This window comes from Podarcis melisellensis (genome assembly GCF_964234715.1).
Source record: "Podarcis melisellensis genome assembly, chromosome: 7".
NCBI classification, from domain to species: Eukaryota; Metazoa; Chordata; class Lepidosauria; order Squamata; family Lacertidae; genus Podarcis; species Podarcis melisellensis.
The window spans coordinates 92,347,087-92,366,641 of NC_138539.1; the positions used below are offsets into that span (position 1 = coordinate 92,347,087).

Genomic DNA, 19,555 nt, shown 5'->3' on the forward strand with positions numbered 1-19,555 from the left:
ACAAACTCCACTAACTTGGAAGTAGTACCTTGGGTTGAGAACTTAGCCCCAGGATGAGAACGGAAATCGCGCACCAGCGGGAAAGCATGCCTCAGGTACCACTGTTGTGTTTTCTAGGCTGTAATTGTTTTTACTGATGATTTGTTAGGCTGAAAGAGCTGCTCAATGCCCCAATGCTGGGTCTGAATACAAAACACTCTGAAAACTTGGGGAACCTACAGCCCAGATCTCCTACAAACCCAAAGGAGCAGCAATCTTATCTCCTTCAGAAATGTTACTAAAAATAGCCTAACTGCATGGACAAGAGTCAATGTGAAAGCTGTGCAAACATTCTTTCTTCTCTTCTCTCCATTCTGGGAGATTAGACAACTTCCAGGTGCACACAGGACTCCGCATTTTCAGTGAGGCCAGTTTGAGAGAAGAGAACATGCTGTGGCTGGGTTGCAGTTTACTGCTGGCGGCTCTTGCAGGTACAACCCCCCCCCCAAAATCTGGACAGTTTATCTGCCCAAGAATAGTCATGAAATGTTGGGTGAGGATGAACAAAACTGCAGTACAGAAGCTGGAATGCAAATCCATGGCCATCAATCCAGAAGAGGGCTAAGATTTCAGTGTGCAAGTAGAGGTGTCCTGGCAACAGAGGAGGGGAAGGAGAACCAGGCAGTTAAGCCAGGAAACAGAAATGCAGGAGGGCTATCTCCATTATCAGTCATACTCAGATTTAACCCACTGATATTAATGGGCATGCCTAACTTAAGTCCACTGATTTCAGTGGGACTACTCTGAGTATTACTTAGTTGGATACAACCCAAAAACCCACTCTCTACACTGACCATTCAGACTATTCACCCAGCCCCACTTTATTAAAAAATCTCAGTGGTGTTAGACTTACCATATCAGCATTTGGTCAATCTGTGCTGTCCATCACTGAATTTGTTCTGTAACAGCGTGTGAAACTGACATATCCCTAAGCCACTCGGTCCCAAAGTACCATGAGACCCCAAAGTACTTACTTTCCAACGTGACCACCAAGATCTGTTGATGGGGCACTTCTGCTGGACTCCTCACCCCAATGAACCCTGAGGTTTAGCTGGACGTCATTAGGGATTGAGCCTTTGGTGTGGCAGCCACTGCCCTGTGGAACTCCCTGCCACCAAGAGCCATCCCTCCCTTCAGACATCTTTTGAAAACTTTAATGTTTAGAGAAGCTTTTGTACAATGAATCTTCTTTCATAGTATTGTAGAGTTGGAAGGGACCCCTAGGGTCATCTAGTTCAATCCCCTGCAATGCAGGAATCTCAACTCTGTTAACTAATTAGTATTTATTGGCATTTTAATGATGTTTTCATGCTGATTTTATTCTCATATATAATAATACACATATACAGTACATATATATGGTTGTAAGAAAATAAATTAACATCTCATATCAGAATAATCAAAAGCAGTCAATTATTTGGGTTGATTGTACAAAGAGGAAATGTCACTATTACATGGGGCAAACCAGCATTGTACTATATAGTTACTTGTTGCGTGGCAAGAACCCTCCCCCATGTGAAATGAATGAAGACACTGGACACAGAGTTTAAGTTTTAATGGGCATAAAAGGCCACAACTTTATTGATTACAGAATTGGAAGGTATTGGCCTTAGGCATTGCCTCCTATTGACTACCTGGCACAGTGACCGGGAAGGGTTGTCCACAAGCCGTGGGAGTCTTGTTGAAGTACGCCAACTAGGATCCCACGGGTGTCACCGCTCTGGGGCGTGCCGGAGGCCCTTACCTCCCTAGGTTTCGGACAAGGCAACGCCCCCCGGAGTCCTCTACCGGACTACCCATTCATTCTGGGAGGTGATGGCGCTCCTCCCCCTTTCTTCGTTCACAAAACAATTAACCCCTGCCAATGCCTAACCGCCACTCGAGCAACGCCTTCAAGCCTGTAACCAATACCTTCAAGCCTGTAACCAATCCCTAATCCCTGCTATAATGTCCCCCAACCAGATATCGTTTCCGGCATCCGACAGATGCACACCATCCTTTCTGTAGAGGGCCTCGTTGCTGAATTGGATGCTCGGGTGGCCAATGACGCCCCCGCCCAAAGCCGCCACTCTACGCTCAACTGCCCGTTCCAACACCTTTCGGGCTTTATTAACTCCAACCGGGCTCGTACAGTCCCTCCAAGTCCTCCTCTCAAGCAACGAGGACCACAAGATCGTAATATTTGGGTAGGCCGACAGCAGGCCAACAAAGTCATCAAAGATGTGCCATCTCAAATCAATAGCCTTCCGATAAGCCAGATCATTCTCCTCCAGCTGTACGATCAAGGCATCTGGTGGGCCCTCAGAGGCAGCTTTTGCCATCACCAGTGGCATAAATTCACACCAGCGCATCCCTCTCCACGCCATCCAGGTCAGCTCAATATTTGCGGGCAAGTTAAGGTTTTTTCCCAAGCCGGTGCTCATGGCTCGAATCCTGGCCCAGTGCACAATGCTGTGGCCCAACAGCCAGATGTGAACCTTTTGAAATTCTGGAAAGCAAATAGACAAAGAAAGCAAGGTCAAATGCGATCGCACTAGTCAAAGGTTCTTCCTTACATAAGCTCTGTACGCGTTAGATTTCCAGCGGCCCAGGTCCTTTATTCTCTCTGCGGAGAGGCCAAGGTGCACAGCTGTGGTAGCAGCACCAATCCGAAAGGAGTGTGCGGCGAATTCGGCCGCGGGCAGCCCACATGCGGCCAAAGCCTTTCGCAGCACCCGCGTAAACTGATGTCTGGCCAATGGTGAGCCGTCTGCGTGGATTAACAAGGGGCCGGGGCTTCGGGGCCTTAGGTAGAGGAAACGCCTCGCATCCCTAACTGGGCATGGGCCGCCGCCTTGAGTGGCTGGCAACCGTAACAGGGCCCCTTTGCCCTGCTGGTCCGTTTTGGAGCTCCTAACCTGTACCAATAACTCGCTAGATGACAGGGATATATCACTTAGGAGGATGCCCCTCTGGGAGTGAGGAGCCCCACCCTCACAAACCACTTCGCCTATGCGAAGGGCTCCGAAGAAAGATATGGAATAAGCGGCTGAAAATAAGCGAGCTTCGTATTTTGACCAGCATATTGACCGTAACTTCCTGTGAATCCGAGCCAGGATGTCAAAAGTTATGGGTCTCCTTTTGTCTACGCTGGGGGGCTGAAGCCGGCGCCACCCTTCCAATGTCTTACGTACTATAAACCTAGCACACGGGTCAGTGTCAAAAAAGGTCTTACAAAAATAGGAAATCCCTGCGGACTGGATAAGCGGCACAAACAACCCCCATGAAAGGGGGATTTGGTTGCTTATATGACTCACGTGAGGAGGGCCCACGCTCTCGCAGGAGAGCATGCCGCTTTAACATACGATGAGAACTTTCGTAGAAACGCTTCCCTCCTGCCCTCCACGCGATGGGATCTGACGGACCCTAACTATTGGAGTGAAGATGTCAATCCTTACATCGAAAAGAAACACCAGGATGCAGCTAAGGCGGGTAAGACGGAGGCAAAGCGGCGCCGGCAATGCTGGGAGTACAACAGGGGTGTATGCTCGCGACCCTCCTGTAAGTATCTTCATGAATGCGAAAGGTGCTGGGGTAACCACCCCACCTCTTCTTGCTTCAAGAACAGGCAGCAGCCCTTTCGTGGGGGAAGGGGGTTCTTCCACAGCAATAACAGGGAGCCCCCGGTACTTCCCACCAAGGGGCCGGTAGCCGCCAGTAACTTACACCTGGGTCTAGCCCCCTCCCCTATCCGCCTGCAGCCCCTCAAAACCCTCCTTGATCGCTATCCTGATAGAAGAGCAGCATGATACCTCTGGGAAGGGTTCTCCAAGGGTTTTAGAATCCCCGTGGCTTTTCCCCCTAACACCGGGGACCCTCAAAACCAAAAATCAGTCAGGGAGAGGCCAGAGGTAGTCAGGAAAAAGATTGAAAAAGAAATCAATGCAGGTAGGGTTGCAGGCCCCTTTAACGTGCCTCCTGTGGAGGGTCTGCATCTATCCCCATTAGGCATTGTACTGAAGAAGGCCCCGGGGGAATTCCGCATGATCCACAACCTCTCTTATCCTAGGGGAGGCTCGGTCAATGACGCGATCCCCCAGGAGCTTTGTATGGTGAAATACGCCTCCTTCGATCAAGCGGTAAAGATGATCCGCACGTTTGGGCAGGGGGCCCTCCTGGCCAAATGTGACATTGAATCAGCGTTTCGCCTTCTCCCAGTACACCCAGACGATTTTCGTTGGTTGGGATTTAGGTTCGAGGGGGCGTATTTTGTCGACAAAGCTATGCCTATGGGTTGTTCCGTGGCTTGCTCAGCTTTTGAGTCCTTCAGTACATTCCTGGATTGGGCCCTACGCTTCAGAACTGGGTCTTCGGGTGTGTCCCATTACCTCAACGATTTTATCTTTCTTGGTGGCCGATAGCAGGCAGCGATGCTCCGCCCTATTGGAAGCCTTCGTGGCGCTGGCAGGCGAGTTAGGGGTGCCACTGGCAGCGGAAAAAACGGAAGGCCCATCCACCTCGCTGGTATACCTTGGCATAGAGTTAGACACCATGGCCCAAACGTCCAGACTACCTCGGGAAAAACTGTTAGCCCTTCAGGAGCTGATACAGCAGATCCTCCCCCTAAAAAAGGTCACACTAAGGCAAATACAGTCCCTGCTGGGTCACCTTAATAAGGATAAGTGGCACAAACGACCCCCATGAAAACTTGATACCTGTCAGGGGTTCAGGAGCAGAGACACAGGAGGGTGAGCAAATGGAGAGCGAGGAGGAGGAATCCGAGGGGGGAGTAGGCAGTGACAGTGGTCAGAGATATTCCTCGAGTCTCACCAGTGAATCGGAAGACTCGCAGAAGGGAGCGCCCATGGCCAGGGCGAGGGGGGTGCCAAAGGGGAAGCCCCAGAAGCAAGGGGCCAGCGGGGTCTCATTGAGCAGCAGCTGGAAATCACGACCAGCTTCCCCACCAGAGCACAGTAGGGGGGAGGAGTCCCAGGAATCGGGAACAGTGTTCTCGCCACCAGCGAGAGGAGATGAGTCAGGGTTGACCACGCCCACATTGGAGAGCGGGGGAACGGTCAGGAGGAAGGTTACCGGCTGGGCGCGCGCGCCAAGTTCAAATGTACAGGCGAGCGGCACAGCAGGTAGCCCGGATGAGGAGCCAGGTCCTAAAGCCCGCCGGAAGGAAGGGCAAGACTCAGGACGGTCAGCGTCAGAAGAGTCCAGGAAGGAGGAAACCCCAGGGGGCAGAAGGACCCAGCGAAGAAAGGAACAGCGCAGGAGGTGGAGCCGGGTTAGGATCTTAAACTGGTGCGGAAGGGGTAGTGAGTCAGAGGGGACTTCGCCGGTCTGAAGTCAAGACGTAGGATTGCACGCTCTGGGGTTTGAAATGGAAACTAAGCTTCAATAAAGACTTTTGTACATTAAATCAACTGGGCGTTGGTCCTCTGTGAGCTCGGACCTGGAGGCAGTCCTGACAGTAAGTCCCCTCTCGGGTCTTTTTGAAACCTCGCAACGTGAAGGAACGCAGCGAGGGGCGAAGATTGGTGCTTCGCGAGCTCACAAAAACGGGGCAAAATGACTACCGAAGAACACATAGCAAGCCTGCGGGAAGCAGTGACGCAACTTAACGCAGAAATTTTGGCATCCAGGAAAAAGGAGGCGGAAGCAGCGGCTACCTGCCAGGATCTGCGAGCCAGGTTAGAAAAGTTGACTACACAGGGGCTGCCGGGACCCAGACCAGAGGGGATTGGGCTGGGAAAAAGAGGAGGGAGCCTTGTGTCTCATTTTGATGGGAATTTGCAGCAGTATCCTAACTTCAGAGCAGACGTCATTTATGCGCTAAAGTTGCTGGAGAAGGACTTTAGAGATCAAGAGGAGAAAGTGGGCTTCATAGTCAGTCATCTCTATGGAGAAGCTAAAGCATGGTTGCGCAATCTCTGGAGAGATAAGGATCCAGCCCTCCGGAATGCGGATGCCTTCATTAAAGCGATGGATGCTTGTTTTTTGTCAGAGATTGATGTAGATATCGCCAGGAGAGAGATTCATGGGCTGAAACAAGGCAAAGCCACTGTGAGGCAATATCACTCCCGTTTTTTTGCATTGGTCAATGCATTAGGGTGGGAGAAAGAGTCAGCTGCCGTCAGGGACCTGTTTTGGGAGGGGCTGAACGGAGCTGTGAAAGACGAAATTGCAAGGGGGGAGAGGCCCCAAACCACCCAAGATGTAGTGCGGAGGGCGCTAACGATTGGGGTACGCATGGAAGGACGCCCTTGGAGCAAGGAGGAAGGGCATTGGGGACGCACGCCAGCAAGAGCACCGCCTTCCTTTCCCAGGGAAACGGTGCGCGCTCAATCCACGCCTCCGCTGGGAGGGGGAGAAGAGCCGATGGAGATAGGTGGTGCTAAGGCTCGGTCAGCAGCCGGAGCCCTATCACCGGGAGCAGTCAAAACAAAGCCTCCTAGAGGGAACAAGAAATGTTACATCTGCGACAGTGCTCAGCACATGGCGAAAGAGTGTCCCCAGAGGATTCACAAGCACACTGCAGCTTCAGCAACAGTAACAGAATCTGTTCAGCAGAATGCAACACAGCAGGGAAATGAAATGGTCTGGCTGGAATCGGAGGCACTGGGGCCCAGCCAGACAAGTCAATGAAGCAGTCCCCAGGGATCTTACAGCCCACAGACCCCCTCCCACCCAAACCAATGGTGCAACTCACCGCATCTCTCCAGCTTCCCCATGGGCTCACCATGGAAGTCCCGATTACCATTGACTCTGGGAGCAACGCGGACTTTATCAGACTGGAATTTCTCAAGCAACACAACGTGGCGCTCCTACCGGCCACGACACCCCTGAATGTAGTCACGGTGGACGGCAGAGAGCTACTGGGGGGACAAGTGCTGCAGCAGACACCTCCGATGGTGATGCGAATTGGGAATCACCGTGAAGTCATCAGCTTCAATGTCACCCACCTGTCAGACACGCCCATAGTGTTGGGCATGAGTTGGCTGGACAGGCACAGCCCGGCATTAGCTTGGTACCAGCGCCAACTGACCTTCGGCTCCTCCTACTGTGCAGAACACTGCATCCTCGCTAACCAGGAAGAGGAGGGGCAAGAGGATGGACCACAGCTGAACTTAGGCATGTTGCAAGCAGTACCCGACAAGTACAAAGAGTTTTTGGAGGTTTTCTGCGAGAAGGAAGCGGACAAGCTGCCTCCCCACAGGCCCTACGACTGCAAAATTGACCTCCTGCCGGGGGCGACGCTGCCGACGGGGAAACTATATTCCATGTCTGAGGATGAACTGCAGGAACTCAGGGAGTTCATAGATCACAATTTGAAGCGGGGATTCATCCGAGAATCCAAAACGGTAGGGGGCAGTCCCGTGTTTTTTGTGAAGAAGCGGGACACGCCCCAGAAGAGGTTGGTAGTTGATTTCAGAATCTTAAACTCGAAAACCAAGCCCTCAGCCTTTCCCATGCCCAAGATAGACGACCTGCTGGCGACGGTGAGGAAGGGTCGCATTTTTACCAAGTTGGATCTACGCGGAGCGTACAATCTCATACGCGTGAGGGAGGGCGACAAGTGGAAAACGGCCATGTTTACGCCCCTGGGCACCTATGAATATAGAGTTATGCCTTTTGGATTACAAAATGGCTCCCACTGTTTTCAAGCCTTCATGCACCACGTCTTAGCGGGTCTCCTCTACAAGAAGTGCGTCTGCTTCCTGGACGACATCCTGATCTTCTCGGAGTCGAAGGAGGCTCACGAGGGCGATGTCAAGGAAGTCCTGCAGCGGCTGAGGGACCACAGGCTTTACGCCAAACTGGAGAAGTGCCAGTTCGACAGGACGGAGGTGGATTTCCTGGGGTACAAGCTGTCCGACAAGGGACTCGCCATGGACAGCGCCAAGGTCCATTCGGTGCTGGACTGGAAAAGCCCGCGCAATCGGAAGGAGGTCCAGAGGTTTGTCGGCTTTGCCAACTTTTATCGCAAGTTCATCAAACGTTTCGCTATGCAGACGGCGGCCATCACGGACACCCTCAGCTCCAAGAAGAAGAAGTTCATCTGGACGGAGCAGGCGGAGCAGTCCTTTCAGAAACTCAAGCGTCTCTTCACGTCTGAAGAACAACTACTGCATGTGAACCCCAGCAGGCCCATGAGGGTGGAGACGGACACCTCAGACAGAGCCGTGGGGGCCGTCCTGTTGCAGGAAGACCACCAGGGGGACTGGAGGCCATGCGCTTTCTACTCTAGGAAGCTCAGCAAGTCGGAACAGAACTACACCATCTGGGACAGGGAGTTGCTGGCCATTCATGCAGCCTTCAAGGCGTGGCGGCACTTCCTCATCGGAGCCAAACACACACGGTGCAGGTCCGCACGGACCACAAGAACTTGGAGTACTGGCGCACGGCGAGGTTCCTGAACCAGAGGCACATACGCTGGGCGGAGTTCTTTGCGGATTTCGACTTCAGGATAGAATACATCCCGGGAGACAGCAACACCATGGCGGATGCGCTATCCAGGAAACCGCAGTATCTAGAGGAAGAGGCACCGGCGGTAGCCAAGCACATTTTCGCACCAGAAGCATGGGCGTGCGCCTCAGCCACGGTGGACCTGGAAGCGGTACGTCGCACGCTGCAGACGGACCCCTTCGCTCAAGCCAAAATGGAGGAGGTGCGCAGTGGCACGGCGGGGGGCGACGAGTTCCAAGTACGTGACGGACTGCTCATACGCAAAGGGGCCCTCTACGTGCCGGGGGACGACCTACGAGCGAGAGTACTGCAACAGTTGCACGACGCACCCAGCGCTGGGCACTTCGGCAAAGAGAAGACGGTGGAATTAGTAGCCAGAGACTTTTGGTGGCCCAAGATGAGAGGGGAGGTCGCGGATTATGTCAATAGGTGCGACACCTGCCAAAGGGCCAAGCCGGTACACAGGCCACCGGCGGGACTGTTGGAACCACTGCAGACACCGTTCGAACCGTGGGAGAGGGTGGCTCTGGACTTTGTCAAGGGGAAAGACAGCAGTACTCGTGGTAGTAGATCTGTTCACCAAGATGGCCCACTTCATTCCTTGCGCGAAGGTGGCCACGGCGGAACAGACGGCCAAACTGTTCATAGACCACGTGTTCAAGGTGCACGGCCTGCCACGGTCCATCCTGTCTGACCGGGGGCGCCAGTTCATTTCGAGTTTCTGGCAGAAGCTGATGGGCATCCTGAACGTCAAAGTCAACCTGTCGTCGGCGAGACACCCACAGACCAACGGACAAGCGGAGAGGGTCAACGCCGTCATGCAGCAGTACCTGAGATGCTACGCGAACCAGCAGCCCTCGACCTGGGTGGACTATCTACCGCTGGCCGAGTTTGCCTACAACAACACGAAGCACGTGTCCACGGGGGTGACACCGTTTTTCTCCAACAATGGGCGGCATCCCAGAACCTTCCCGGGTTTAGAGAAAGTGAGGGAGGGGGAGCCGCAGGGAGCAGACGCTGTGGCAGCGGAGTTACAGGAGGTCCACGAGCAGCTCAGAAGGCAGTTAGAGCTAGCAAAACAAGCTTACAAAGTGCAGGCAGACAGACACAGGAGAGTTGGGGAGGACATCTGGGTGGGGGAATGGGTCTGGTTGGCAGCCCAGGCAGTCCCGGCCAGATCGTTAGCCAAGAAGAAGCTCGGACATAAGCAGCTAGGGCCTTACCAAGTCGAGGCACAGATCAACCCAGTGGCCTTCCGGTTGACACTCCCGGAGGGATCCAGAATGCACCCAGTCTTTCATAGATCAGTGCTAACACCCTACAAGGCGCCTCACAGGTTCCAGGCGCCAGGGACGGCTCCGAGCCCGCTCAGGGAAGCGCCCACTACAGGGGGGTCGCCGAGGGCGGAGCCGCTCAACGAGGTCACAGAGATTTTGGACTCCAGATGGGGGGTAGAGGGGGTTGAATATCTCCTCGCCAGGGAAGGTACCCCGGCCAGCGCCAACAGCTGGGTACCGTACTTTGCAGTGGAGGAGCACTACCTCAAGGACGAGTTCCACGCACTTTTCCCACACAGGCCCATGCCGGCAGATTATTTCGACGAATACCTTTTCACTCCCACACTCTCAGCCAGCACGTTTCAGGGGTTCTCTTCAGATGAGGACAAGGCGCCAGAGACTAGCTCCCCAGAGGGATCACTCTCAGGGTTCGGCACAGGGGGCTCCTATTGGTGGGAGGATCAACCTGAGGTGGGGTGGCGCAGAGGGATGCCGAGAGGACCACTGCAAGCAGCATCACCCCAGGAGACGGGGGATGAGGGGGTCATGGGCGAGTTGGGGGAAGATCCCGGGTTCGAACACGCCGTCCAGGAGATGGAAGCCGAGGAGATCGCCGTCGATGAGCCCGTACAGGACTTCCCGGACTTATCCCGATGGCTGCACGCCACGGGGGACGAACTGTATCCTGCACTCACCCCCACAACACTGGAGCCACCGGAACCCGCACCTGAAGAGGGGGAGGGGGAAGGGGGGGCTTCGAGGGGGGGATGGATGTCAGGGGTTCAGGAGCAGAGACACAGGAGGGGGAGCAAATGGAGAGCGAGGAGGAGGAATCCGAGGGGGGAGTAGGCAGTGACAGTGGTCAGAGAGATTCCTCGAGTCTCACCAGCGAATCGGAAGACTCGCAGAAGGGAGCGCCCATGGCCAGGGCGAGGGGGGTGCCAAAGGGGAAGCCCCAGAAGCAAGGGGCCAGCGGGGTCTCATTGAGCAGCAGCTGGAAATCACGACCAGCTTCCCCACCAGAGCACAGTAGGGGGGAGGAGTCCCAGGAATCGGGAACAGTGTTCTCGCCACCAGCGAGAGGAGATGAGTCAGGGTTGACCACGCCCACATTGGAGAGCGGGGGAACGGTCAGGAGGAAGGTTACCGGCTGGGCGCGCACGCCAAGTTCAAATGTACAGGCGAGCGGCACAGCAGGTAGCCCGGATGAGGAGCCAGGTCGTAAAGCCCGCCGGAAGGAAGGGCAAGACTCAGGACGGTCAGCGTCAGAAGAGTCCAGGAAGGAGGAAACCCCAGGGGGCAGAAGGACCCAGCAAAGAAAGGAACAGCGCAGGAGGTGGAGCCGGGCTAGGATCTTAAACTGGTGCGGAAGGGGTAGTGAGTCAGAGGGGACTTTGCCGGTCTGAAGTCAAGACGTAGGATTGCACGCTCTGGGGTTTGAAATGGAAACTAAGCTTCAATAAAGACTTTTGTACATTAAATCAACTGGGCGTTGGTCCTCTGTGAGCTGGGACCTGGAGGCAGTCCTGACAATACCCATCTAACCAATTTTCGAAGGTGCGCTCTGCCCTAGGTGTTCTGTACCTCCTCTTACCGTAGGAGCGCTTCTTCTCACCCTTTCCAGTAATCTTAGTTGGGGGAAGGAGGGTGAACATGTCCACGTAATCACCATTGAGGATCTTATTCCTCTTTTTCTGGGACAAGTGGTTCCCTAAGATGAAATCAGTGTACTGGTTGGTGGCGACTTTAACGTCCTCTACTAGTGCCCCATCCTTCCAATCCAACACACCGTTAAAGGTCTTACGATGAGAATTAGCTCTCCTTTCATGAGCCCAAAGTGGAATCCCGTGATTCTCCTCTCCTAGCCCCCAATAGCCATCCAAGGGGCCCTCGCTATCCGAATCAGAAGATGACGTACCTGAGTCGTCCTCAGTATCCGAGGGCTTGCTTCTCTTTTTCTTCGCCGAAGTATGCTTCGTCTTGCATTTCCTCTTCCCTCCTTGCGGCTCAGGATTGGCTGGGTTCACGTTAACCGGCTGAGCCACCAGTGGCTCTCCCTGTTCCTCCTCCAAGGCAGAACCCGCGCTGTCCTCTGTAGAGCTGTGTTGGGGCTGCTGCTCCTGAAACACACTAGGAATGCCTACACTCTGTGAGAGAGCAGTACCCCTGGAAGCCTTGGCTGGAGCTTTTCCCTTGCCGGGGCCTTTTGCCGTTGTCTTTCCCTTGCTATTGCTTTGTTTGGCTCCCCTAGCAATGGCTGCCTGGGCCCGGGTATTAGGGCGGCCTGTAACAGCCATGACTGCCTGATCGTTGTTGACCCCAGTAACAACTGGAATGTCCTGCAGGCCCTGCCTAGCGGGAGGAGTTTCTGGAATCACATCCTGCGATGGCTCTGGGGCTGAAGAGGCCAAAGCCCCCTTGGATCTACACCGCTTGTAAAAGGCTTCAAAAGCCATAAAAAATTGAGCAAAGTCTTGAGGATCACATGGCATGGCCGGCGCCTGTGCACCCCTGTTATCTGCTGGGGGAGGCTTATGGTTACCAAAGGTGGATGGTTGCTGGTCTCCCCCGGAAGCCATTATTTATCAGATAAAATTAAGGGCGGCAACAGAAATGCTCCTACAACTACCGGTACTGTGCTCCGTATGGGCCTAGGGAGGGCTGGTTGTCCAAGTTCAGTATTGTCAGAGGGCCTGTGGGGAGGCAGCTTGTCCGCTTCCTTCTCGCAGAAAACCTCCAAAAACGCTGCGTACTTGTGGGGTACTGCTTGCAGCGTGCCTAAGTGTAGCTGCGGGTCATCCTCTTGCCCCTCTCCCTCCGGGCTAGTCAGGATGCAGTGTTCTGCGCAGTAGGAGGAGCCGAAAGTTAGTTGGCGCTGGTACCATGCCAATGCCGGGCTGTGCCTGTGCAGCCAACTCATGCCCAATACTACAGGCGTGTCCGACAGTTGGGTGACATTGAAGCTGATGACTTCCCGGTGATTTCCAATTTGCATCACCATCGGCGGTGTTTGCTTGACCACCTGCCCCCCCAGCAATTCTCTTCCATCGACCGTGACGACTTTCAGGGGCATCGTGGCTGGCAGGAGTGCTATGCGATGTTGCTTGATGAAATCCACTCCTATAAAGTCTGCATTACTACCAGAGTCAATGGTAATGGGCACTTCCATAGAAAGTCCATTGGGTAGCTGGAGCGATGCAGTGAGTTGCACCACTGGTTTGGGCGGGAGTGGGTCTGTGGGCTGTAAAATCTCTGGGGACTGCTTCACTGACTCGTCTGGCTGGGCCCCAGTGCCTCTGCTTCCAGCCAGACTCCGTCGTTTCCCTGCTGTGGTTCTCTCTGCTGAACTGCTTCTGTTACTGTTGCGGAGGCTGCAGTGTGCTTATGGAGCCTCTGGGGACACTCTTTTGCCATGTGCTGAGCACTGTCGCAGATGTAACACTTCCTGTTCCCTCTAGGAGGCTTCACTTTGACTGCTCCCGGTGTTAGGGCTCTGGTTGCTGACTGAGCCTTGGCACCACCTATCTCCATCGGTTCCTCTCCCCCTCCCAGCGGAGGCGTGGATTGAGCGCGCGCTGTGTCCCTGGGAAAGAAGGGAGGTGCTCTCACCGGCGTGCGTCCCCAACGCCCTTCGTCTTTGCTCCAAGGACGTTCTTCCAGACGCACCCCAATCTTCAGCGCTCTCTGGACAACTTCTTGAGTGCTTTGGGGTCGTTCCCCCCTTGCAATTTCGTCTTTCACAGCTCCGTTCAACCTCTCCCAGAACAGGTCTCTGACTGCAGCTGAATCTTTCTCCCATCCCAGCGCGTTGACCAATGCAAAAAAGCGGGAGTGATATTGCCTTACAGTGGCTCTCCCTTGTTTCAGTCCATGTATCTCTTTTCTGGCGATATCTACGTCTATCGTTGATGAAAAACACGCGTCCATCGCCTTAATGAAGGCATCCGCATTTCGGAGAGCGGGATCCTTATCTCTCCACAGATTGCGCAGCCACGCTTTAGCTTCTCTATGGAGATGAGTTAGTATAAAGCCCACCTTCTCCTGCTCATCTCTAAAGTCCTTCTCCAGCAACTGTAGCGCAAATACCACGTCTGCTCGGAAGTTAGGGTACTGCTGCAGACTCCCATCGAAATGAGACACCAGCCTGCCTCCTCTCTTTCCCAGCCCAATCCCCTCTGGTCTGGCTCCCGGTAGCCCCTGCTTAGTCAACATTTCCAACCTGGTTTGCAGATCCCTGCAGGCAGCAGCTGCTTCGTCTTCCCTCTTCCTGGATGCTAGTATCTCCGCGTTAAGTTGCGTCACTGCATTTTGCAGGGCTACTATTTGGTCTTCGGTAGTCATCTTGTCCTGCTTTTGTGAGCTCGCGAAGCACCAATCTTCGCCCCTCGCTGCGTCCACTCACGTTGCGAGGTTTTTTTTTACAGAGACGGAGCTTACTGTCTGAGCTGCCTCTAGGTCCCAGCTCACAGAGGACCAACGCTAGTCTGTGGTAATGTACAAAAGTCTTTATTGAAGTTCAGTTTCCATTTCCAAGCCGCAGCGTGCAGCTCTACGTCTTAGAACCTAGACCGGCGAAGCTCCGTCTGAGTCCCCGCCCCCTATACACCAGTTTAAGACTCTAGCCTTACTCCACCTCTTCCGTTGTTCTTTCCTCCTCTGGGTCCATCTGCCCCCCGGGGTTTCCTCCTTTCTGGACTCTTCTGACGCTGATCCCCCTGACTCTTGTCCCTCCTTCCGGCGGGCTTTAGGACCTGGTTCCCTATCCGGGCTACCTGCTGTGCCGCTCGCCTGTACTTTTGAACTTGGTGTGCGCACCCAGCCTCCAACCTTCCTCTTGACCGTTTCCGCGCTCTCCGATGGAGGCGTGGTCAATCCTGACTCATCTCCTCTCGCTGGTGGTGAGCACACTGGTCCCGATACCTGGGACTCCTCCCCCCCACTGCGCTCTGGTGGGGAAGCTGGTCCTGATTTCCAACTGCTGCTCTCGGAGTCCCCGCTGGCCCCTTCCTTCTGGGGTATCCCCCTTGGCACCCCCCTTGCCCTGGCCATCAGACCCCCTTCTGTGAATCTTCCGATTCGCTGGAGAGACTCAGGGAATTCCTCGGACCACTGTCATCGCCTACGCTCCCCTCAGATTCCTCCCCCTCGCTCTCCATTTCCTCCCTCTCCTGTGCCTCTGCTCCTGAGCCCCTGACAAGTATTATCAGCACAGACCTAGCAGCCAGTCGGAATGGGCTGGCTGTAAAGTTCAGTATTACCAGCCGTTGCCTGGCAGGTGGTCCTAGTTCAGTATTGTCGGCACAGACCTAGTTGCCACACAATCAAAATGAGCTGACCGTAAGGTTCAGTGTTAACCGCAGTGGTCTGGCTGGTGGTCCTAGTTCAGTATTATCAGCACCGACCTAGCTACAGCCCGGCCAGAATGAGCTGACTGTACAGTTCAGTATTAACAGTATTATTATCTATCTATCTATCTTTACCTAATTATTTATTCCTATTCATTCATTTATTTTCTTATTAGTTGTTCGTTGTTTTTTTAAAAAATTTTTATCTATTTTATTATATTTTTTATTTTTTATTAATATTATTGTTATTATTTATTTATATTGTTTATTTATTTACCTATATATCTACTATTGCCGCTGAAGTTCTGAGCCCATAAAAGAACTGGGCAATGGGGAGCCTAGAGAATGAATTCCTAAATTATATTTCCAAAGCAAGCACTTTAATCAATTCCTCTGTTGATTGATTCTATTTATGTTGGATCTGCAGATTAATTATATCCGCTAACCCTCTGAATTGCCCCAGAGAAATGAGATCACTTTGTAAATTAAATGGCAAATAAAACACTTGATTAACTGTTGCCTGATCCAAGGCAGGCGCTGTAATAGATCTGTTGAGTAACCAGATCTATAGAATACTTAAAATTCCGGATTATATATGCCCTGGAGCGCACAGCTCCTTGATTGATTAACTCAAATGCCTGTGAAGATGCTGCTAAAAGTGAATTTACTCTTGCCCGTTGCCTGCTCTACTGCTCTGGCTAACGCTACCCCAATAATAATGCACGCAAAAGCAAAGCAAATAATAGCTGCCGCTCTATAAAAGTGACCTAGCAGAGGCAAGCCCCTTCCACGAGCGTTGCCGCGCAGCCGCTTAAAAACTTCTGATCGTATGTTAATGTAAAGCGAGGGGTGAGGGGGAACGCTGGAACAGGCTTAACTCCCACGTGGTTTGCCTCACCTAAAATGGCCGCCGCCGCTAAGCCACGTGGGCCAACAAAATGGCGGCTGAGAGCTATCCTGTTGCCTAGCGACGCAGGAAAATACTTCTAGAAGTAGCCTTTTACCGCGAAATTCAGAACCCCCAAAGCAGAGCCGCGCTGCAGGCAGGCCCCCAGAAATGGACACACACTATCAGACAATAGCACAGCCTCTTGCTTTGCGATCCCACAGCGTGAAGGCAAGGCAGCTATCCACGGAGAAAAGAACAGGGAGAAACAGATGAGGGAGACTCAACAGCAAGGAAAACGGCAGGAAAGCAAACACACAACAAGCCAAGCACCCACGCGCTCTTCCGACCAGCGGCTTGGCCCCCCGCCCAATTCTATTGTAATTCCCCAAATGCGACCTGATCGGAGCGGTGAAAAAACTCCTCCTATGGGACAGGGTGGCTCACGCTGCTGTAGGGGGCTTGCAGGAGCCGTTCTCCAGCGGCAGGCGACCTACGAGAATAAGACCCCCCAAAGGACCCCCAGCGATTTCAGCTCTATTGGACCTGCGGTGCTGTGAAGGCTGGATACCCAGCGGTGCCAGCGAAAATGGCGGAACAATCCCCCTGTAGTGATTTCAGCTCAAAAGGCAAAACAGCAGCGGCCGCAACCAGAGGCTAAGGCTTGCTGAAAAAAGGCTCCGCGCGGTAACAAAGAGCGCTCCGGGGATTCCTGCAAGCAGAAGCACTCCTGTAGGCAAACGAAAGGGAGAGGACCCCGAAGCAGGCAGGGAGGATCCGAAGCGAAGTGGCCACAGGAACCTCGGAGAAACGCCTGAAGGAAAAGAGCGAAAAAAGCGGCGGCAGAAGCAACAGCTGAACCACAGGCAGGGAGGATCCGAAGCGAAGCGGCCACAGGAATCCCGGAGAAACGCCCGAAGGAAAAGCGAAAAAAGCGGCGGCAGAAGCAACAGCTGAACTGCTCGGCTGAGTGAGGGCAAAGAGGGCGGTCCCCGGGCGGGCTCGGCCATAAATAGGCCAGGCCACGCCCCCCGGTCCGACGATTGGCGGGCCGGGCTGGCAACACGCCTGGGGATTCCCCAAATCACGCGGGAGCAAGGGCAGCCCCCGCGTGAGCCATGTGGGAGGGGTTTCCGCCCGCAACCCCCTCTCCTTCTCAAGATCGGAAATGGCTTTATAGTTACTATAGTCTACAATAGTCTACAATAATACATTATGATCTTTCCTGTGGTTTAAAACTGTGGCTTTTATTTTAGCAGTATGAGTGATGGTATGTAGAACTCTGGCAGAAATTAATCAGGAACAGTTGCCAGCCACACTTACTTGCAATATGAGACCAGTAATTCAAAGGATTCCTATGCAGGGAGATGGAGGTGGAAAGCAGGATATGGTGGCAAAAAGTTGAGCCTTTGTTTACTAGCAGGAAGAGATTGCATGCAGCACCCTCATCTAGCTACCGTAGTCTGTCTGACAGATGCCATGGGATAGGCTGGATGCCATTTCCTGAGTTCACGAGGCCACATTGCATTTTAGCATGTTCCTAACCAGTGAAAAAGTCTTGATTTTTCCCTCTACCAATTATATATTGAGCTGTTGCAGCTACTGAGAAGTTGGTTGGTAGTGCCAAGTGCCAACAAGACAAGTCTCCCTCCAGTCAGTGCACCATGTCTGCAGTGGGGCCCTCATCAGCCAAGAATGGGTGTTGTCCTCAGCTCAGTGCAGCAGGAGGTGGGTATAAGCCTGCTTCACACCCTTTGTACACAATCTGTCTCCCACAGGGAATAAAGTCCATTCTCTGTTGTTGGCTGCTCTGTTCTCATTTGAATTAGGAGGGCAACTTGTGCATTTGACTGCCTGCCTACAAGAATCCTTAAGGGTGAGCAAGGAATCTTTCAACCCAGGCTGTGGCAGAAAACTCTAGGGAGAACACTATTGACCTACCTGCTCTTCTTCCAGCAGACATGGAGGTCTGGCTTGGCCTACAAGTCCCTGAGACTACTCCTAAGGAGAAGCAACAGGTCATTGCTGCTGCCAAGCTGGTCCCTCATAAGCAGTTCAACAACTACATACTGGACTATGACATCATGCTCATCAAGCTTGCACAACCAGCTGTCCTGGGTGAGCTAGTGCAGCCCATCAGTTTGCCCAGCCAATGTGCCATAGCTGGGACCCAGTGCCTGGCTTCAGAATGGATCAGCAGCAACTGTGAGTACAGAGAGGGTGGTGCTGAGAGACTAACCAGGACCAGCAACAACTGTGACAGACTGGAGCAGGGGGCTGCTGGAAGATGCCCCTCTTCGTGGCCATGGGGGATTATGGTTGGGACGCACAAGGGGACAATGAAATTCCTTAGTGATGCATGGGATAAATGACACCATGCAAAAAAGGGAAGGGTAGATGAACGGCAAATGGTGGGAGGGAGGCACCAACAATTCATTGTACTATGATAGATTCATGGCAGGTGGCAGTGCCCCCTTGAAGCAGAAAGAGCTCAAGGAGAGAGGGGTGAGGCCTGAGCATAAGAGTCTCCCTCCTGCCTTGCCCCAGGCAGCTGCTCAGGATAATCGCGGTTCGAAACAAATGGCAAGGAGAAAATTTGATTATGCACCAAATGGTAATAAGACTGAATTCTACAAAACCCTAGAAGAAAAACTATTTGAATATATGGATCAGAAAATTATATTAATGGGTGATATGAATGGAGTGGTTTCGCTGGAAATGGATAGACTTAGAGAAGGAACAAGCAAAGAAGGAAAACTACCAAAATCTTTCTTTTCATTGATAAAAAATTGTAATTTGACAAATATTTGGCGTCTTAGACATCCGTTGGACAAACAATTCACTTACTACTCCGAACCGAATCAGTCAATGTCAAGGATAGATCAGTTTTGGATTTTGAGCGAACTGATTCCAAGAACCCAACAAATAGAAATTCAACCGAAAGTAATTTACGATCATAGCCCAATAGAACTTGAATTGAAAGGCTTTGAGGAAAGAACTTTCAGATGGAGACTGAAAGATTATCTCTTGGATAACCAGAAAATTGTGGAAAAAGCACAAAAGAGGCTAACAGAATATTTTGTTGACAACTGTAACAAAGGTACGAAGACAAAAGTGGTATGGGATGCAAGCAAGGCAGTAATGAGAGGATTCTTCATACAGCAGAACACAATCAAAAATAAGAATAGAGAAAAAGGTAAAGAAGAAATCTTGAAGCAGATAATGGACAATGAACAAAAACTAATTAAGAAACCAAACAGCTCGAAAATAAAAGAAAATATTAAAGCCCTACAAGCTCAGTTCGCAACCATAATAAATAGAGAAGTGGAATGGAATATCAAAAAACTGAGACAAAGAAATTTTGAATTTTCGAACAGATCAGGAAAATGGCTTGCATGGCAAATTAAAAAAAGAAAGGAACAGAGTACAATAAATAAAATTACATGGGAAGGAGAAGAGATAACCAACCCGAAAGAAATTAGAAAGGGGTTCTTGGACTATTATAGAAGGTTATATAAAAATAAAGAAAGGAACAATTTGAGGAAAATAGAAAGATT

The 19,555-nt window shown here is 52.3% G+C and overlaps 1 pseudogene across 1 annotated transcript; it reads left to right on the plus strand.

Annotated features, from left to right (window-relative positions):
* Nucleotides 1-86: 86 nt before the first annotated feature.
* Nucleotides 87-18,554, plus strand: LOC309373585 (anionic trypsin-like; annotated as a pseudogene). The gene is made up of 3 exons: nucleotides 87-470; nucleotides 17,589-17,726; nucleotides 17,920-18,554. The product of its transcript is annotated as an anionic trypsin-like (transcript).
* The last annotated feature ends 1,001 nt before the right edge of the window (nucleotides 18,555-19,555 follow it).